At 37.9% G+C, this 19,297-nt stretch overlaps 1 pseudogene; it reads left to right on the forward strand.

Annotated features, from left to right (window-relative positions):
• The first annotated feature begins 4,715 nt into the window (after window positions 1–4,715).
• On the forward strand, window positions 4,716–19,104 carry LOC137955456 (alanine aminotransferase 2-like; annotated as a pseudogene).
• The last annotated feature ends 193 nt before the right edge of the window (window positions 19,105–19,297 follow it).

Here is a 19,297-nt window from a genome sequence, read left to right on the forward strand (position 1 = left end):
TTGAATTTCCTTCAAGCTTTTGTTGAATTTTTTTAGTCGGAGTAACAACAAGAGATCATCTTTGCCACTACTTCATCACCATTTTTTATCCACCAAAGTAATATAGGATCAAACTTTCTCATCAAACATGATGTAGAGACTAGCATCAAATTTGAAGTTAGTTGAGCAAGGAGGTTGCAATTTGTTCGTGAGGTTAAGCAAAACACAAATTAAGTTATTGCATGCAGATCAAATTCGAGGACCAAATTAAAGATTGGACCCTACATCAATTGGAACTTTTTAATTTTCTTTTGTTCATGTACCAACGATCTCTCCATTTTATGGACCAACTCTTTTGTATGTTGGCATTTTTAGCATACTCAGTCTCATCTTTTTCTCCACTATTGACTCAATGGTGTCATTCGGCAACAACAAAGGAAAGAGAGTTAATGTCGTTGGTTCGACTCCTACTCGCTCAAGTATGAACCTTGTGACCCGATTACTGTTTACCCATGCCTCTTTAAGACGGTAACTACACATCCAGACGCTTCTTTCTCCCCAAAGGCTGGTACTTATTTTACAATTCGTGTCATCCCTATCGTAACAAAGAATCTGCCCGACAATCATCCTTGTTTTAGGAGAAGTGGTAACAATCAAAGTGTAGTCTTTTCTCCAGAAAAGACTCAAGGCTAACAAAGTTACTAGCATATAGTAGCGACATCATCAACTCATAGTCTTACCAGTCGACCAAAGGCCCAATTTCAATACTTGAGCACAATTTGAGTGCCGGTGATGATCAGACATTTCAAGAAGTATTGCAATACTACTTCTCCAATCCACGAATTCAATGTTTCACTAACCTCGAATGATGCATCACCCATCATGTCATCAATCTCGTCACCTCTAATCCAGGTTACCAGAATAATGATACAAACAAGAACACTCGAGTAGATCGTTGAACTACACTAGGTAATTAAATAACAAGAAGAGCAGATCTTCGCTAGAGATGCTCAAATCACACAACTCATGACCAAACTTGAATTTCTAGTAGCACACATGGGAGAACCTTCTCATGAAGTGAATGAGCACAAAGCATCCACAAGTACTTCGATATGCTTCTAAACCAACAAGGGATATCAGTAGGATCCCACCTAGCTGAAGGCAGCTTGTTGATAATGGAAGCCCTTAATGAGATCATCACTAATGCCATTCCAAGTAGTCCTTTGGTCGTGGGCAGGTATCCCAAGCACACATGAGCCTTATAGTCATCACATTCAAACACTTGGAAAATTTACCCCTAATTGCAAGTAGAGCACCAATTTATCAAATAAAACCGAGATCCACATGTGCATTGGAGGGATACTTTACTTTTTCTAGAGGCAGAAGCCCAAAGATTTCTAAAAGTTATCAAAGAAATCCATAACATAGAAATCCTCATCAAGCAAAAAAGTGAGGGGAAGTCTCCCTTCAATGGCCTTTCGAAGAAGGCAAAACTTGTTAAGAAAGATTCAAAGCCTCACTCAAAGGATCCATCCAAGGAATTTCACGTCGCTAACATAGTTGTACACACTAAAATTATGGGTAAACCTAAGAATTGTAACTTCCAAAAGAAGATAACAGATGTAGAGATTATTACAGATCGACGTTGAAAGAAAGAAGCAAAGCCGAATCCCTTTCCTGATTTGGATGTACTTATTTGAGTCGCCCTATCAAGAAGATGTACTTATCTCTCGAGCTAGTCCAATAATGTACATTATCTCTCAAAAAAATGTACTTTTTTTTTTGCTTGACCATTGCTACTTCAGATGTCGATTTCTCTTTCTAGAAAAATCTGATTCCAATAATGTTTTTTGAGTTAAAAATTAAACTCAAACATCTTTTCAACGGTATATAATTTGATATAACATATGGTAAGAGAGTGAAACATCCAATGTAAAGCAGAAATTGGAAAAGAAGACTAAAGGAAAAACGAGAAACTCTTTTGTTTTCTTTTTCTTTTTCTTCCTCCCTTTCTTCTCCATCTTCTTCTCCTTTTCTATATCAAATATTTTCCTACTCTGATACCATGTTGATTTCTAAAGCCAACACATAAACACAAGAGATGTCAAGGGAAAGAGAGAAGAGAGGACTCTAGTTCTTGGGAGAGAGGAATGAAAAAACCAAGGGAGAGAAAGAAGAGGAAGAGAGAGAGAGAGAGGTATGTGGACAAATTTGAGCCAAGAGGAAGAGGTTTGAATGCTCTACCCCATGTCTTGAGTTTGTATTTATAGCTGTGTGAAGTTGTTTACAATGACTACAATACACTTAAGGCTACATGCTTTAAAAGAAAAAAGACATAAGAGGACATACGAAAACTTACATAATTATAATTTTATGCCATCTATATAAAAGTTCTCCTTATTTACTAGTCATGCCACCCCTAAACACGTAGGTGTCTCTTAACAAACAACTATGTTAAAAGTCTTCTTCAATGAGGATAAATAACAAGTAATTTAGCTCGAATTACATCATATTAGAGACTTAACTCATCAAGAAGCTTGCCAACATGAATTTGTCTTAATTGTTTTTGAAGCTCTTTCTCATTTGTTGTAAAAGGATGATATACACTAATCTCATTTATTATACTATAATTTACTAAAATAATCAATCACAATTTTATACCCTCCTTTAGACTAAAGAACTTCGCATAGAGTTCATAAACTCTTGTTAGACTACTTTCATGATCATGAAGATTCTCAAAAGAATCGAAATCTCCTTTGCTATCTCAAAATTCATAACTTGACTTCATAACTTGGTTATCTATAGCCTCTCTGTTATCAATCAAGAGTGTAGGAGGGTCATCCTAAAGAATTCTAGGCTTTTCTTTTGGCTTTAGAGATATATTTGGATAGATTTAGATTAAACTAAATAATTTTGTCCATTCAACTTTTTAGTAGTAATCACAATATCATCCTTACCTTTAGAGATTTCTAGTCTTGTGCAAACATAGATTAGGGAAATGATCCCAAACAACCCTCTAGGGGCACAAAAACCACATAAAACTACTCACTTGAGCGTGCATACCATCAACCCTAGGGCTATGGCATAATAGTTTAAGAACAAACTTGACCTGTTACTCTCATTCATAGAGAACATTGAAAAAAAACCTTCTTCGAAAATGGTAGACCAATAGAGTGGCTGAAACTTGTTCGTGATAAAACCTTATTGTTTTGATACCATGTGCAAATTAAGGAGAGAGGAGAGAGAAAAAGGCTTGAGAGAGAAAAAAGAGTGTTCGCACTTGTTAGGAGGAGATAAGATCTAATTAATAGCTAAGATAAGATCTAAAAATGGTAAATTGTAAAGTTCAATTTCCATCCATAGTAAATTTTATTTAAGTACGGACAAAAAGCGAAATTAACTAATATTTTGAGCTTTAGATCTAATTAACAGCTAAGATTAAGTAAGGAGGGTTAAAGGGATCCAACGGTTGAGATCTCATGTGGGTGGTAGATGATTGATTATAAAAGGCACTTCACCTCGTCCCTCCGTCAAGAAGTTTTTATGGGAAGGGAAGACTCGCCGAGGCGATGCCGCTTTTCCAAGAGTGCAAGAACACGGTCTCAATACCTTGACCCGCCGACGAGTACTTCCAAGGAATTCACCCTCTTCCCATCTTCTCTTTATCTTTTCTTCCCTTTTAATTCTTTGGTTTTTTCTTTTCTTACTCTCTTTTCTCTCCATTTCATCCAAGAATTTCTTCCGAGTTTCTCTATAATCTTCGTTTTCCTGGTAATGTGCTCGTCCATGGAGGCAACATGTCTTTACCATTTCTTTCGTTGTGCATGTTTGCATGCATTTTCAATCTCCTTCATTCTCTGTTTCTTGTCTTTTCTCTTGTTATTGGGCTAATTATTCTTCAAGCGTGTTTCTCCAAGGGAATATGTCTACGGTGACCGGCGAGAAGCGCCTCTGACAATGCCCACCAGTCTCCATCGGCTACAAGACTCTCCTATCTCGACAGGCATACATGGAAAGTAAGTACAGACAGGCATGGGTGGAAATTACTAAAGATCGATTGACAAGATTATCGTCTGCCTGTACATGAGGGTTGCTGAAGATTGACATGAATGTCTGTTTTCACCTACAAGAATTGTTGCCAAAGATCGATTACTCGTCTTCACTCTGTTTCTCGATTACCCTTCAATCTGTTTCGGTAGCTTCTCCTATCTCGAGTTGGATCCTGTAATGATGATGAGGTCGAGACTCCAGATAGGAGAAGCAGACCAAAACAGAATTTAAAGGTTATCGCAAAACAGAACGAATTGGTCTGATGTTCTTTGATAAGCTACTTGTGCATTTTTACATCAAATTTCCGTTTATTATTTTAGATGTTGGGAATTTAGTTGATCTTGATGATCTTGATCAAGATGGGTTTTAGTTTCTTTTCTAATTTCTTGGCAGATTGTCTGCTCCATTAGTAATCTGTTAATATTACTGTTTATTATATTTTAATTTTTTAATTTAGTATTTACATTATTATTGTTATTATTGTTATTATTATATTTATATTTTTTATTTATGTAGTAAATAAATAAAGATAAACTTAATAAATTGCTTTCTTACACACAAAAATAAATAAATAAATAAATAAAAATGGAAAGGCAAAAGGCAGCGCCATTCACGGCTTCACGGTTCCTCGCCGCCATTTTCATTCGTTTTTCTTTTCTTTTAAACGTCCCCGAGAAGACTTTCACGGGCCACGTTTGAAACGTCATTCCTGAATCTCAACTGTGTGCTGCGGATTAAAGACGGTTTTAAGGGTCACTTGCCACGATGCGGAGATACGCCGCAGAAAGAGCGAGGACGCTTGCAGGTTCTTTGAGTCGATCTTTATCGTCTCCATCTCCTATCGCTGTTTCTGATTCTGCCCCTTCCTTCGATACCTTCTTTTCTGCTAACTCTTCTGCCGCCATGTCTTCTTCTACTTCATATCCTATTAGTCGGGGCACAATAAACCCAAAGGTACTGGATGTTACCTTTCCATATCCCGCTCCTTTTTGGGCGCGTTTGTATGTTATGTTGCTTGAGTTTTTTCTGTTTGATTTTTTGTTTCCTGCTTGAGGTTTGTTTCATGGTTTTAATTATGCTTTTTCATTAGGTGTCAGTGATATATTTTAAGTTTTTGCTTCACCAATTTTCTTTTATTTAGTTATTTTTCTTGATTTTTCATGATGACTGTGTATCACCCCCTGGAAGTGCTGTGGCTTAGCATATTGGGTTTTTCTAGTTATCTAGGAAAGCATCTGTCTCAGAATTCAAACATGGAACCAAAAAAATTGTCGGAGTACAAATAATGAAAAAGTTGCTGCACTTGCAGAGAGGAAAAGGTGATAATATGGTTAACTTCATTAAGTGAGCCTTTGGTGTTCATCTTTTTGGACTTAGAAAGTGGCCTCGTCATCCTTTATCGGAAGTACTATGAGAATGTCCTGAGTTGAGTCGGCTGAATCCGCGGTTGGATTCAACTTGTAAATTTGTTTATCTGTGTATTTTAAAATTTTATACATATAAAGCAAAATAGAATATTTTTCTATAAGTGAGATACCTTTCCCTTTTCTGTGCTTAAATGCCACTTCAAAGATCAACAACTAATGCGATAATTAACTTTCATCAGGTTTACTGAATACCTGTCTTTGTTCATCGGAATGCTATTGATGTTTTCAAACACCAGTATGATGACTTCAGATTTTCTTTCCCTGTCATTGTGACTTTTGGCAGAAAAAGCTTGAGATGCACAAGTTTCCAATTATGACATATTCGGTTTAGACAAGAAGATTCAGTTTATTCATGCGTGTAATTTAACCAACTATTTTTCTTTGTTGTGTTTGAAATGGTCATTGATTGGCCTAAATCTGATTACATAGGTTCTTTTCTTTGTCAGGTTTTAAAATGCGAGTATGCTGTTCGTGGGGAGATAGTTATCCGTGCTCAGGTATTATTTTCAATTAGATATGTTTAGCTTCTTGCATCTCTTCATGTTATTTCTTGTTCATTAGCAGAACCACTGTCTTGAATGGAGGTCTCAATAAGGATGTTGGATTGGTTCAGGAGCATGATACTCCAATTTCTTCTTGACCAGAGACCATCTTCCCAGAACTTCTAACAAAAGACACTGCTACCTTGTTTTCTGTCACAATGGAGCAGCAAAAAGATGTGTAAAGGACCTGTGGAAAAAATGTGGGTAGCTTGCTTGTAGCTAAGTCGGCTACATGTTGTATGACGGCATTTCTCCTTTAAGTTTAGGTTACGGTAGAGCTGACAGAGAGACTACTCATGGAGATCTCAAATCAGCTGAAACTAACTCTTGTAGCTCAGGATGCATCGCGAGCTCAACAGATGAGACAGTGACCGACAAGAGTGGAGCATTGACCAATAGAGTGCTGCAGAAACTGAAAAAGCTGCTGAAACTCTGAACTCAACTCAAGATGTGAATTTGAATTTGAATTTGAATTTTAAAGCACCCGACAAAAACCTTCAGAACGCAGTTCAGAGTTCAGATTTGGTTGCGGATTCGGAGGTGGAGGCGGTGCCAATACTGGCTGTGAATATAAAAGCAAACCCAAATCTGACCAATGACCCATCTATCTCTTCGGAGGACACCGTGGAGACGAAGGCGGAAGCGGAAACAGAACACCCATCACACATAAAAAAATCCGTCGGACCTCCTGAAAGCCGATCGCGTGAGCAACATGGTGGCACACGCTCAACGTCATGAGGGCACCAATCTGAGCCAGATCAAGTTTGAGCTGCCTGACTCAGTGGATCCTCATTGCCTCGAGGCGATGCAGGAACACTCGTCCTTGAGCGGAAACAGAGATGCCACAACGCCTATCCCATCCCCTCCCCCTCCACAGATATCAAAAGTCTGACCGTTTGGAAACATCAGGTGGTACCATTGAGGTACATATACTGCAGGCAGAAGTCAAATCAGCTAGTGGAAGCATTGAAACCACCTTGCAAAAATAATACCAGAAAACAAATAATGGAAGCTCTTAGGGAAACAGTTCCTACCGACATGTTTAGGGCATTGATGAAGCTACATAAGAGGACAAAGAGAAGTTAAGGGCATTTGAGAAAAAGAGATTTACTTCTAGAAGTTGCAATGGATGAATTTGGTGCCTCCTTAAAAAAGCTCAAAGAAGACATTGATGCATGCCAGGAGAGAACTAGAAAGCTTCAAGACAACACTAGAGCCAGTGAAAAATGAACCTTATGTCCTCAAATGTATGTGGTTTGGTTTTATACATTGAAAGAGCAATAGTTAAGGAGACATTACAGACGAACAAAGTAGCAGTGACCTTCCTGCAAGAAACAAAACTAGCTGAATTAACCATGCATCACGCTAGAGATATCTGGTACACAAGGATGCCAAACTGGATAGAAACCAAAGCAGAGGGCTCGACAAGTAGAATGGCAATTTTTTAGGGTCATCGGTAATTGTAAATTATCAACTCAGAAGTGGGACAATGTATACTTTCAAATCACTTCAAATCAATCAAAGATGGGGCTTGTTGGACAGGAATATTAGTCTATGGACCAAACTGCAATTCTCAGCGATAGGAAATGTGGGGAGAGCTCACAGCTATTTTGTGTCTACGTTCCCTACCATGGGTGATCAGAGGTGATTTCAATGTAATCAGATTTGGCTTTAAAAAAAAGGGAGGTAGAAACATGCATACCACATCAATGCGACGTTTCTTTGATTTTATCTCAGATCATACCTTGATTGAACCCTCTTTATCCGGAGCTGAATTGACTGGGTCTTATGGTAGATCCCCTTCAATAATGGCTAAGCTAGACTTATTCCTGGTAAACCAGCAATTGTTCAATCTATAGGGAAATTCATTGGGGAAAATTATCCCCAGACTAACTTCGGATCATTGTCCAATTTTGATTGAAACATCCCCAACCATGTGGATCCCTCCCCCCTTTCAATTTGAAGATGCATGGCTGATGGAAAAGGGTTTCAAAGACACATTGTCGTGGTAGGAGTGCAGCAAAAAGGTTCTACAGTCTATCAATTCTGCCAAAAACTCAAATTGCTGAAGCAAAGAGTTAAAGCATAGCAAGCAAAAAGATAGATGAACTTTGAGTTGGAAAAAAGCTGCCTCCTACACGAAGTACAGGAAGTTGATTGAAAAGAGGAACAACAAACACTTCACGCTGGAAAATATAGAGAGAGTCATACTTAAAAAGAAGCTTCCAAAACAATTGTTAACCACGAAAGAGTTTTTTGGAAGCAAAGAGGTTGATATAAGTGAGTGAAAGTGGGGGGTGGTAACACAAAAAAATTCATGCTATAGCTTCAACACAGAAGAAGAAACAAGGTTACAACTCTCATGATAAACAATCAAATCATAATGCAAAAAGAAGCCATTACAACTGAAGCCATCTCACATTTTTCAAAACTCTATCAAGAGGAGGCAACCAGACCTTTCCTAGAAGCACTAAATCTGAAAACACTATCTGTAGAAGAAGTCCAAAGCCTAGAAAAACAGTTCACGGTGGAAGAAATAGAAGAGGCCATACAAGTTGTGCCAAGCAACCAAGCACCTGATGTGGAGGGATTCATGGTTGAGTTTACAAGGCTGGATGGGAATCCTAAAGTGGGACGTCATGAAATTATTTTATGAATTCTATGATCAAGGAATCACAACCAAGAGTATGAGTTCTTCTTTCATTACATCGATCCCCAAGAAGGAGGGAGCTTGCTGCTCAATCGAATTGAGAATTGTTGAATTTTTTAAAAAGATAAATAATTCACTGACTTGATTGTAACTAAGTACAATGAGTTTTTCTATTTATAATTGAAACAAGTAGAATCATATTAAAATTATATCTATCCTTATCCCAATTACAACCAAAGTCAAACATTAAACAATAAGTCCTAAAACAAATAAACAACTGGACATAAATAGAAAACTAACATAACTAAAATACCTTTTAATTGAGACTCTGTTGTGAGACTTCTTCCCATGAGACTCCTATTAGACTCCACTATATTAATTCTAGCTCTGTGAGACTTTTTGTTGTGAGAGTTGTGTAAGACTTTTCCATACCTATTCTTCAACACTCCCTTGAAGTTGGAGTTTATAACTTCAGCTTGCAATAAAAAAAATTCTTGGTCTTCAGGAAAAAATCTTCATAGTGTGCTTCCTTGGACTTAGATATTGTGGTCACATAAAGATTACCAGAAAAAATCTTCATAGTGTGCTTCCTTGGACTTAGATATTGTGGTCACATAAAGATTACCACAACACGTGGAATTTTTCATTTTTTATTCTCTTCTTCGCAAATGATAGCTACATCCATACTTCAAAATTGAAAGGAGGAGCAACCACTAAATTCTTACATGTAATAAAAATAAGAAGATGTACGTTAAATTAATAGAGGTATGAAAGTGCTCAGGCATGATTCAGCTAAAATTCTTCATACTTTTCCTTCTATTCTCCCCTTCAAGCTGGGAGGTAATGGCAATGACCCCAACTCGAAACAAAAAAATAATTGTAATAATTATCTCCTCCATCAAGGCGTCCCAAGGATAAGTAGTCAACTGAACACAGACTCTCAAAGAAATAAAAAAATATGGTGATAAAAAAGGAGTTGAAACCAAACCTCAAAGGATTTCAAACAAAATAGTGATAATAATCACTAAAAGGGTAACGTCTGTCACTCAAAGGACAATGATAAAAACTCACTTAAGGGCAACAATAAAAAAGTCACAAAGGACTTAAAAAACAACCATATATAAAAAAAGAACCAACAAAGCAACGAAACTGAGGGGTTGGCCTAAAAGGATAAATGAGAGTCAAAAAAGGGATGGGACGATAAATGTAACCGAGTTAGGGGATGAAAGGAAGACAATATAACCACCGCGGTAATAAGAAGAGAATGTAACAGTTGAACTAAGATAACTTAATAAACTAGTTGGACTAAGTATGACCTCAAGGCAATTTCTAGGGAGTATTTCTAGTTGAGTTGGAGTCTCTGTGGGCATTGGTGCAGGCAATAGACGACGAGAGCCCCAATTGTATACTTGACTAGATGAGGACAAACTCTCAGTGGGCATTGATGCAGGTAATAGACGACGAACGTACAGTTGGTGTATCCAAAACAACTATGGGAACTTGGTTTCCATAGAATGACTAGATGAGGACAAACTTTCCATAGTAAGGTGTGTTTTTAAAAACAAGTAATATCAGAGGGCACATACATTTTTCTTTTAATTGGATCATGACATTTATATCCAGTTAACAGATATACATTTAACGGATCAAGGAGACAATTTATTTGTAAATGTATGAACAAATGAACAAAGAAAGTAAATAAAAAAATACGAGTAACATCAAATAACTTAAACAGGAGTTTTAAAACCTGTATAGGAATTTCTCCTTGCAGAATAGATAAAGGCATATGATTAATTAGTTAACATGAAGTTAAAACAACATTACGAACATTTATGTGAAACAGTAAAGTAAGGGTCACTTTTAGAAGGTGTATGTTTTTATGTTCAGCCACCCCATTTTGCTAGGAAGAATATACATAGGAAGTCTGATTAGTAATACCACATAATGAATAGAATGATGCAAATTTCTGGTTGAGAAATTCAAGTCCATTATCGGTACGAAAAATATTGACACATGCACCACACTGATTTGTTATTTCATTAAAGAAGTTCACAAATACATCAAAGACTTCAGACTTTTCTCATAAGAGATACAACCATGTGACTCTACTGAAGTCATCTATGAATGAAACAAAGTGCTTAAAACCAAATGGACTAGGGACTCTACATAGGCCCCACTGATCTGAATGAACTAATAAAAAATATGAGAACTATGACTAGAACTAACTTGAAAACTAGATCTTTGATGTTTTCCTAGTTGATAGTACTCACAATGAAAGGAAATATCAATTGGCAAAGATGGAAAAGATTGTCGGAGTTTGGCTAGAGATAAATGCCCCAAAAGCAAGCGCCAAAGGAGTGGGGATTCTTTAGTTGTAAGTGTTACAATTTGAGAAGTAGAAACATCATCCAACAAATAGCGTCCGCCCTGCTCAGGTTCGGAATCAATCTTCCTCTTCTTCTTCAAGTCCTGAAACACACTAGAAGTAGGAGAAGAGGTTATAGAACAATTTAGGGGCTTTATTATGTGAAAAAATGACAAATTAACTGAAAAATTAGAAAACAAAAGAACAAAACTTAATGGTATTTCAGGCAGTCCCTCCCCTTGAATAGGGGAGGTAGACCCATCTACTAAGGTACATGACAATAGGACTGAGAGGGATGAATAGAATGAAATAAGGAAGTTATACTTGAATATGGGTAGAAGTTCTTGAATAATGATCCAGGAAGGAGGGTGGGACACATTTAGTGTGGGCATACTTGTGCTCACCATCGTGGCACTTGCTAAGGATGAGGGGTCAATTTCGGTAGTAGTGGGAGTGGGTGTAGTGGTCAATTGACGTAGTCTCTGTAGCAATTGCTGAATTTCCTCTTGAGAGCCAAAGTATGAAGTAGTGTCTCTACCAGTCACAAGAAAGTTCATTCATGCTAGCTTGCCAAACTTTTCCCAACATTTATTCGAAAAGTAGTTGGTTCGACCACAATGAATACATTTCCGATCCCCTCTCTTAGTGCGACCACAACCTCGAGCAGAAAAATCTCTACCTCAACCTTTACTACTGCCCCCATGACCTTTGATCTCAAACTTACTAGAAGATGAGTGGAGGTTAAGAGCAGTGCATTCGAAAGTCTCGTATCCTTCTCAAGTTCTCCTGCCACTGTGCCTTCTGCTCGAAGAACTTTATTAAATGCATACTCCAGTGTGGTGGAATCATCATTAGCCAACAGTTGTGTCCTAATAGCATCAAATTCAGATCTTACATCATTTAAAAACCTAGCAACCTGAATCTGATTTTTCTCTTTATGAATATCATCAGCATTCATAGTAAACGGATGAAACGTGCCAATTTCCTATAAAACACCCCTCATCTTAGTGAAGTAATCTGTAACTGATCTATCACTCCTTTGCATGTTGAGGTATCAAACGTATAATTTATAAATACGAGATAGATTGTTTTCCTGAGATAAAATAGAGGCGAGTATGGTCCACATCTCCATAGCTGCGCCACAGCTTAAAATCTGGTCACTACAGCGTGACTGCGTGCTGTTCATGAACCATGTCATGACCTAGTTGTCATCAGCCTCCCAGTCTTTAGTCATAGGAACATGAGGATCATCTCTCATATACTTAACCATCATTTTGGCTTTCAAGAACATTAAAACAGACCTGGACCAGTTTACATAATTAGATTCATTCAACCCGATTAATGTAATTTGAATAGCTTGAGAATGTTTGCAATAAAAACTTTCAAGGGGTTTTAGGGGAGCATCCCGCTTGCTGAATTCTGCCTTGTATGCTGTCAATTACACCACAATTCTATCTATATGGAACACCTTAAATCCGAAGGTTCAATTAACACAGTGGTAGTACCCTGCCCAGATCAAGTGGGCCGCCCACAATTCGAAATTAGGGCTCAATTATCACCCCCAAAGCATTTGTCAATGAACAATAGCACATACCTCTTCAATTCTGTGATTAAGCTTGAGAAAAAACAATTTGAACAACGCTAGGAAGGATGACACATACTAGGAAGAAGCAAAGGCTTCAGTTAGGGACCCTTTAAGATATTTGCACAGTTGGTAGCACACCACACTTCAATTTAGGGACAAGACAAAATAATATGGAAGCCCTACCCCTTTCAGTAGCATCTTCCTATAAATGTCAGATTAACCCCCCCTTCCAATCTAGCTCCCAAGGCCCCGGTTTGGAAGCATGTGGGCCCAAAAAAGTTTTGCAATTCCTACGGGCTGCCTCTCATGAAAAGATACTCCCCAGTGATGAACTATCTAAGAGGGGACAACAGATTGTGAACTCATTATGTAACTCTGCAGTGATGAGGAAGAGAGTTGTAATCACATTCTCATACATTGCAGATTCACTAGATTTGTTTGGAATGACATACTACTCAAATTTGGCATGTCCCTCTGCATGCCTCAAACACTCAACCTCCTCATATAACGATGGCTCTTATGCCCTTGACCTTCTCTGGAAAATCCCAATAGAAATTAGTATTAGCATCAGTCCCTTGGCACCTGTAGATAGAAAGAAATAGCAGAACATTTGAAGCTAAAGCAGTTCAGTTGGTGGGGTCATAGAAAACGTAATTCACAGCACATTATTATGGGCACACAGCTTACATGGCTTACCCCTTTTGCCAAGCTCCATCATACGGAAATTTTGGGGGACAGTAATCCATTTTGGCCCTCCTAAACCTCAGGTGATGGTAGAATGGCAGCCCCCTCCATCTTCCTGGTCTAAATTAAACTTTGGTGGATCATTAAAAGGAAATCCAGGGCCCGCAGGAGTGGGAGGAGTTTTCAGAAACAGCCAAGGTCAGGTTTTGTTGGCCTTCTCGGGGACAGCCAGTTACTGCTCATCTAATCAAGCAGTCCTTAGCTCTTTTGGAAGGCATCAAGCTTTTTAAGCAACACCTCTGAGGCCATTTAATCCTAAAGGGCGACTCTACTCTTGTCATTGGTTGGGGAAGCAAAAAAATCCAGCTCCCTGGGCTATTAGGAAGATCTTTGATGAGATTTTGGACCTACCTGCTGAGTGGCGCATTGCTTGGAGCAAAATTCCCAGATCTGCAAACTTAATCACAGACAAGCTTGCCAAGTCTGGAGTCTCCAAAACTTCCCTCTGTTCCGGGACCTCTCTTGACTTCTAGAGGAGGCTATATAGTGCACATACCCTATGTTGTATCCTTCACTGTATCCTAGGATGTACTAGTATTGCTTTGTGGCTCTCTTTAAGAGAAACTTTGCACCATTTTAAAACAAAAAATGACACTGTTAAGCTGATTCAAAATCAAGCATGAAATCAGTGGGTTATTTGTTCTTATAAACAAAAAGTGGGTTATTATAATTCTCTACCCTACTCTCATCTGATTGATAGATAAAGGAACCTGAGTTGGTGGTATTTAAAAAGAGTGAAAGTAACTCATTTAACTACATCTAGGGGTATGAACCCAAGTCCACATAAGTTCAAGTACACCCATTTTTAGCATAATGTTTTGATTTGAATTAAATGGTCAAGTTTAAAAAATGACTTAAACTTCATTTCTTGTTATTTATGTTTATTTCTTATCCTACACGTTCATGATCAATTTTTATTTTTGTATTTTCTCTTTTCTGTTTTTAAATGATAAATATCATACCTTTTGGACTCTCCCTCCCATCCCAAGCTCAGGTTATAACAAGTAATGAGTAGCTCCAAGGAAAACCTGGGACAACAGGGGTCAGAGGAGTCACTAAGGATTCTGATGTCAAGTAAAGCCGGCATTATCGGGTCCAACATGATTATTCATTGGGGGAAAAGATTAAAGCCACTAAGATCAAGAAATTCTCAGAATTTTATGGAACCAGTACTCGTCATAGGAGTTTCAGTTCTTGTTAGTCATTGGCTATCAAAGCATAGTCCTCCTCCTTGGGGCTTGAGACATGTGTTTGTTGAAATATTAGATGTTAACGGTCCTTTCATGTTCTCATGCAGCTCACCCCTCTTGCTGCAAATGGTATCTTAAATGAATAGCAAGTGTTCAAATTCATATTTATGCATTTGTGTGCATGCATATATGCAATTTAACGATCTGGACAAAGTATCACAGACCATCCATGTTATGTTGAATCATGTAATGACTGTGCTTTTATTTTGCAGCATCTGCAACAAGAATTGCAGGAGAAGCCAGGTTCTCATCCATTTGATGACGTTTGTTTCTTCTCTATACACATTAATAATTTACTGTCATTTCGGAAGAAAAAATTATATAAATCAAGAACCTCCTTGTGTCTTTTTTTTTTTGTTCCTCTAACTATGAATTTAGCTTTTCTTTTCCCTTTTATTAATTTCATTCAATGATCCAGGATTTTATTAATTTCATTCAATGCTAGATATGATTGTAGACCCACCAAAAGTATGTATGTAATGGACTTGTGGTCTCACCACTTAAAAAATGTGGTTTAAACTCCCTTATATATGAGGTGTATGTTGGTTTTTAAGTATTAAGTCACTTAATTTAATGGTTAAGACGTTAGGTGATGATTTTTTCCCCTAACAAAGATTTCTCAAGAAAATGGGGTGAACCTTCTCCTCTCCTTTCTTCCTTTCTTCACTTCTTTACTTGGTGATTTAAGATTTCACAAGACCAAAGGTGTTTGTTCACTTGTTAATTAGTGCCTAATGAACATTTTCTATGTTCTCATTTCAAGACATGTCAGCTTGCTATGTTCTTTGAGTGACCTATCTGAAGCTAGCTCTCTTTTTCAGATTCTTTACTGCAATATTGGAAATCCTCAATCTCTTGGTCAACAACCAATTACCTTCTTCAGAGAGGTTGGTTTCATTCTGTTAAGGTTCAACTTGCATGCCCAGATCTCAGTTATCCTGAATTTGTCTTATTTTCTTTATAGGTTCTTGCATTATGTGATCATCCTTCCATCCTGGATAAAGATGAGACCCATGCCTTATTCAGGTAGTTGGCACTATTAAAAAATTACTACTTTGTCCATCTCAGTAGCAGATGCAACTCATTCTGAAAAGCTGGAAATTTCTTTTCGTTTTTTGTTTGAATTGTCAGAATAGTCAGAAGTTGAGTCTCTCGACAGCTTCTTCTGGACAATTCCTTACCTTTAGAATAATCACTTCATGTGTTGTATCATGTATTTCGTTCATGTATATGCTTCGCCAATTTTCTTTCAGTTGTTTGTTCTCTTTTCTTAGCATAATTTCTTTCTCACTGTTCTTGAAAAACTGAGAGATTATCTTGGAGCATGCTGCAGTTTTTGTTTCAGCTGTTTTGTGTTTGTGAAATATCAGTGGCAGCTTTCATGATTGATGGATAGAGCAAATTTGAGGAACTTCATCTTGGTTATTTTGGTTTCTTCATTCAAACGTACTGTTTTTGTAGTGCTGATTCAATAGCAAGAGCTTGGCAGATCCTGGACCAAATTCCTGGCCGAGCCACAGGTGCTTACAGTCACAGTCAGGTAATATACTTTTTTCTGCTCTTGCATGTTACAATCTATAATACTTCTTGTAGCCATAGTTTTTTCCATACAAAAGGTTCCAGTCTTGTGTTTCCTAATATCAGGGCATCAAAGGTTTACGTGAGACAATTGCAGCTGGAATTGCTTCTCGTGATGGTTTTCCTGCTAATGCTGATGATATTTTCTTAACAGATGGTGCAAGTCCTGCGGTAACAGCTCTCTTACATGCATATATTTATTCCTGACCTGTTTAATAGAAAGAATGTAACTGACTTAAATTTGTGGGGCTTAGGTTCATATGATGATGCAAATGGTGCTAAGATCTGAGAAAGATGGCATTCTTTGTCCAATTCCTCAGTATCCTCTGTACTCTGCATCAATTGCCCTTCATGGTGGAACTCTGGTATGTTCTTCTTCTTCTTTTTCCTTTTTTTTTTTTTTGTGAACAATATTCTTATATGTTTGTTAGCCCTTCAGTTAATTATTTTGTTCTAGGACAGGTATTAAAGAATTGGCATCTATGATTCTCAGGTTCCTTACTACCTTGACGAGTCAACAGGTTGGGGATTGGAGCTTTCAGAGGTTAAGAAACAATTGAAAGATGCTCGATCAAAAGGCATATCTGTTAGAGCACTAGTGGTGATAAATCCTGGTAACCCAACCGGGCAGGTTGGTTGCAACCAGATTTTTTGTGTATTAGGTTTTCAAGATTATGGAATAATTTTTACACTAGTAAACTCATAATCTCTTGAAAGACTATCCAGTAATAGAAAGGCTTAGGTAGAGGGCCTTGAATTGAGTTTACTTGAATAATATTTTTTATGTGTCTGTAGAAATCTCTTCTTTAGACACCTTATGCTCATGTCTGGCTGAATGTTTATCATTCTGGAAAGTATCTCTGCAGTTGTCCCATTAGTTTGTCTCATATGTGCAGGTTCTTGCAGAGGACAACCAGCGGGAAATTGTGGAATTTTGTAAGAATGAAGGTCTTGTTCTTCTTGCTGATGAGGTAAGCTGGTCTGCATCCAGTCCTGATCTCAACTATATTTTTGTGTTTGTATCTTTCTTGCATTATATTGAAACACAAATGGTCTTTTGGTACCATAGAGTTCAAATCCTAGTGTAATTGGTTCATGTCCAAATGCCAACTAAAAGGGTCCTGGCAGTTTTTTCATACTCAGGCTTTTTGAACGATTTGTTTCATTTAAGGCATGGGAGTACCAGCCGAGCTGAATTCAAACCCATCTGCCGCAGTTGGGTTTCTGAAGATACTTCTTTTCAGCTGCTGAACATTTAAGACTTTTATACGTAGCTCCTGCGGCCCTAAATTACATTACATCTCTTCGAACTAAGAGCAGTTGCCTCTTGTTGATTTCACAGTTGCTCCAAAAAAGGAAATAAAATTTTCATGGATCTTTACAGGTTTACCAAGAAAACATTTATGTTGATAACAAGAAGTTCAACTCATTCAAGAAAATCTCAAGATCCATGGTATAAGGCGAGAAAGATATTGCTTTGGTATCATTCCAGTCAGTTTCTAAAGGTAGGTAGACTCACTCATTCTGTAACTTTTGTGTTACAGACTTCATCTTTCACTAGACTGATAAACCTGATTTGACCCGTCCTGACAATCAGGATATTATGGAGAATGTGGAAATAGAGGAGGCTACATGGAATTTACTGGCTTCAGTGTTGATGTTAGAGAACAAATCTATAAAGTAGCATCCGTGAATCTGTGTTCAAATATCTCAGGTCAGATTCTAGCTAGTCTGGTCATGGGTCCACCCAATGTAATAATTTTACCTTTTATCATAATTTTGAAACTTTTACAGTTTGCACTTGCATAGTGAGGAAGATTTCCAAGTACAAGTTAATTATTATGTTTAGTTTACTGTCATGCTTTTCCTGGTAAACCTGAAGAATAATTTATATTGCATGCAGGAAGGGGATGAATCTTTTGAATCCTATTGTGCTGAGAGAGATGGGATTTTGTCATCTCTTGCAAGGCGTGCAAAGGTCAGTTGGTTCAGTCAACTGTTTTATCTAGAAGACAATGTGTTAGTCGCCCTACAGTTCTAATCTAGGCAGTGGGTTTTAATGTGGAAAAATGTCAAGAGAATATTCAATGGCCCGCTCTTTCATTTGGATTGACAGACTCTAGAAGATGCATTAAAACGACCTGGAAGGTGTTACATGCAACAAAGCTGAATGTATCTGTTTCCACGCATCCACTTGTCCAACAAGGCCATTGAAGCAGCCCGAGCAGCAAAAGTGGTCCCAGATGCATTTTTTGCAGTGTCTCCTTGATGCCACAGGGATTGTGGTTGTTCCTGGTTCTGGTTTTGGACAGGTAAGGCTCCGGTTGGTCTTTCTCCTCATATTCAGTTCACAGGAGGATTTTTTATTTTTTATTTTTCCATCATCGTCTACATTTTCCCGTTTTATCTTGGACGGCACAGGTACCTGGGACCTGGCATTTTAGGTGCACAATCTTGCCGCAGGAGGATAAGATTCCCGCCATAGTCTCCCGTCCTAAGAGATTTTCATGGAGCTTTCATGGCTGAGTTCCATGATTGAGTTCACCATCGCAAGTGGATATGCTAGCATCACTCCCAACTGTTTACCAGGAGTGTATCCGGCCATATTTACCGTGCGATCCTGAGTTAATCCGTCAGTTTTCGCAGGACGTGGCTCCTCATACGTTTATGAAGAAATGCATTCAAATAATACAAAAAAGTTTTGGAAACTTGCAAAATAAGTTAGTTATAACAGTGGAAGGTTATTCTTAGTCTGATTCATCAACTCTTCGACTTTCAATACAGGTGAAACGGGCATTTGATGTTGGATTCTATGTTGTGAACCGGTGAGTTGACCCACTTTAAAAAAACAAGGCCGGTCGGGTTTAAGAATTAAATATGCTCATGTCTGTACTGAGTCTGTGATCGGCGCAAGGGTGGGCTTATAAGCTTGCGTCTGAGAGATGTCTTCAAGATAATACTTGTACCTGGCTGTGACTTGGACTCTTCCAAGTTGATGGTAACTTTGTTCTTAAAATTGTTATCGTAATAATGCCATGCCTTAATGCCTTCAAGTAGCACGGCTAATTTGCCCGTCATCATCGTAACACAATAATGGAGTTCAAATGGAATTGAAACTGTTTGCCTG

The sequence above is a fragment of the Aristolochia californica genome, unplaced genomic scaffold (assembly GCF_029961685.1).
Source record: "Aristolochia californica isolate CCGP_79_NKW_82.1479 unplaced genomic scaffold, dmAriCali1.0.hap1 SCAF_2, whole genome shotgun sequence".
Classification (NCBI taxonomy): domain Eukaryota; kingdom Viridiplantae; phylum Streptophyta; class Magnoliopsida; order Piperales; family Aristolochiaceae; genus Aristolochia; species Aristolochia californica.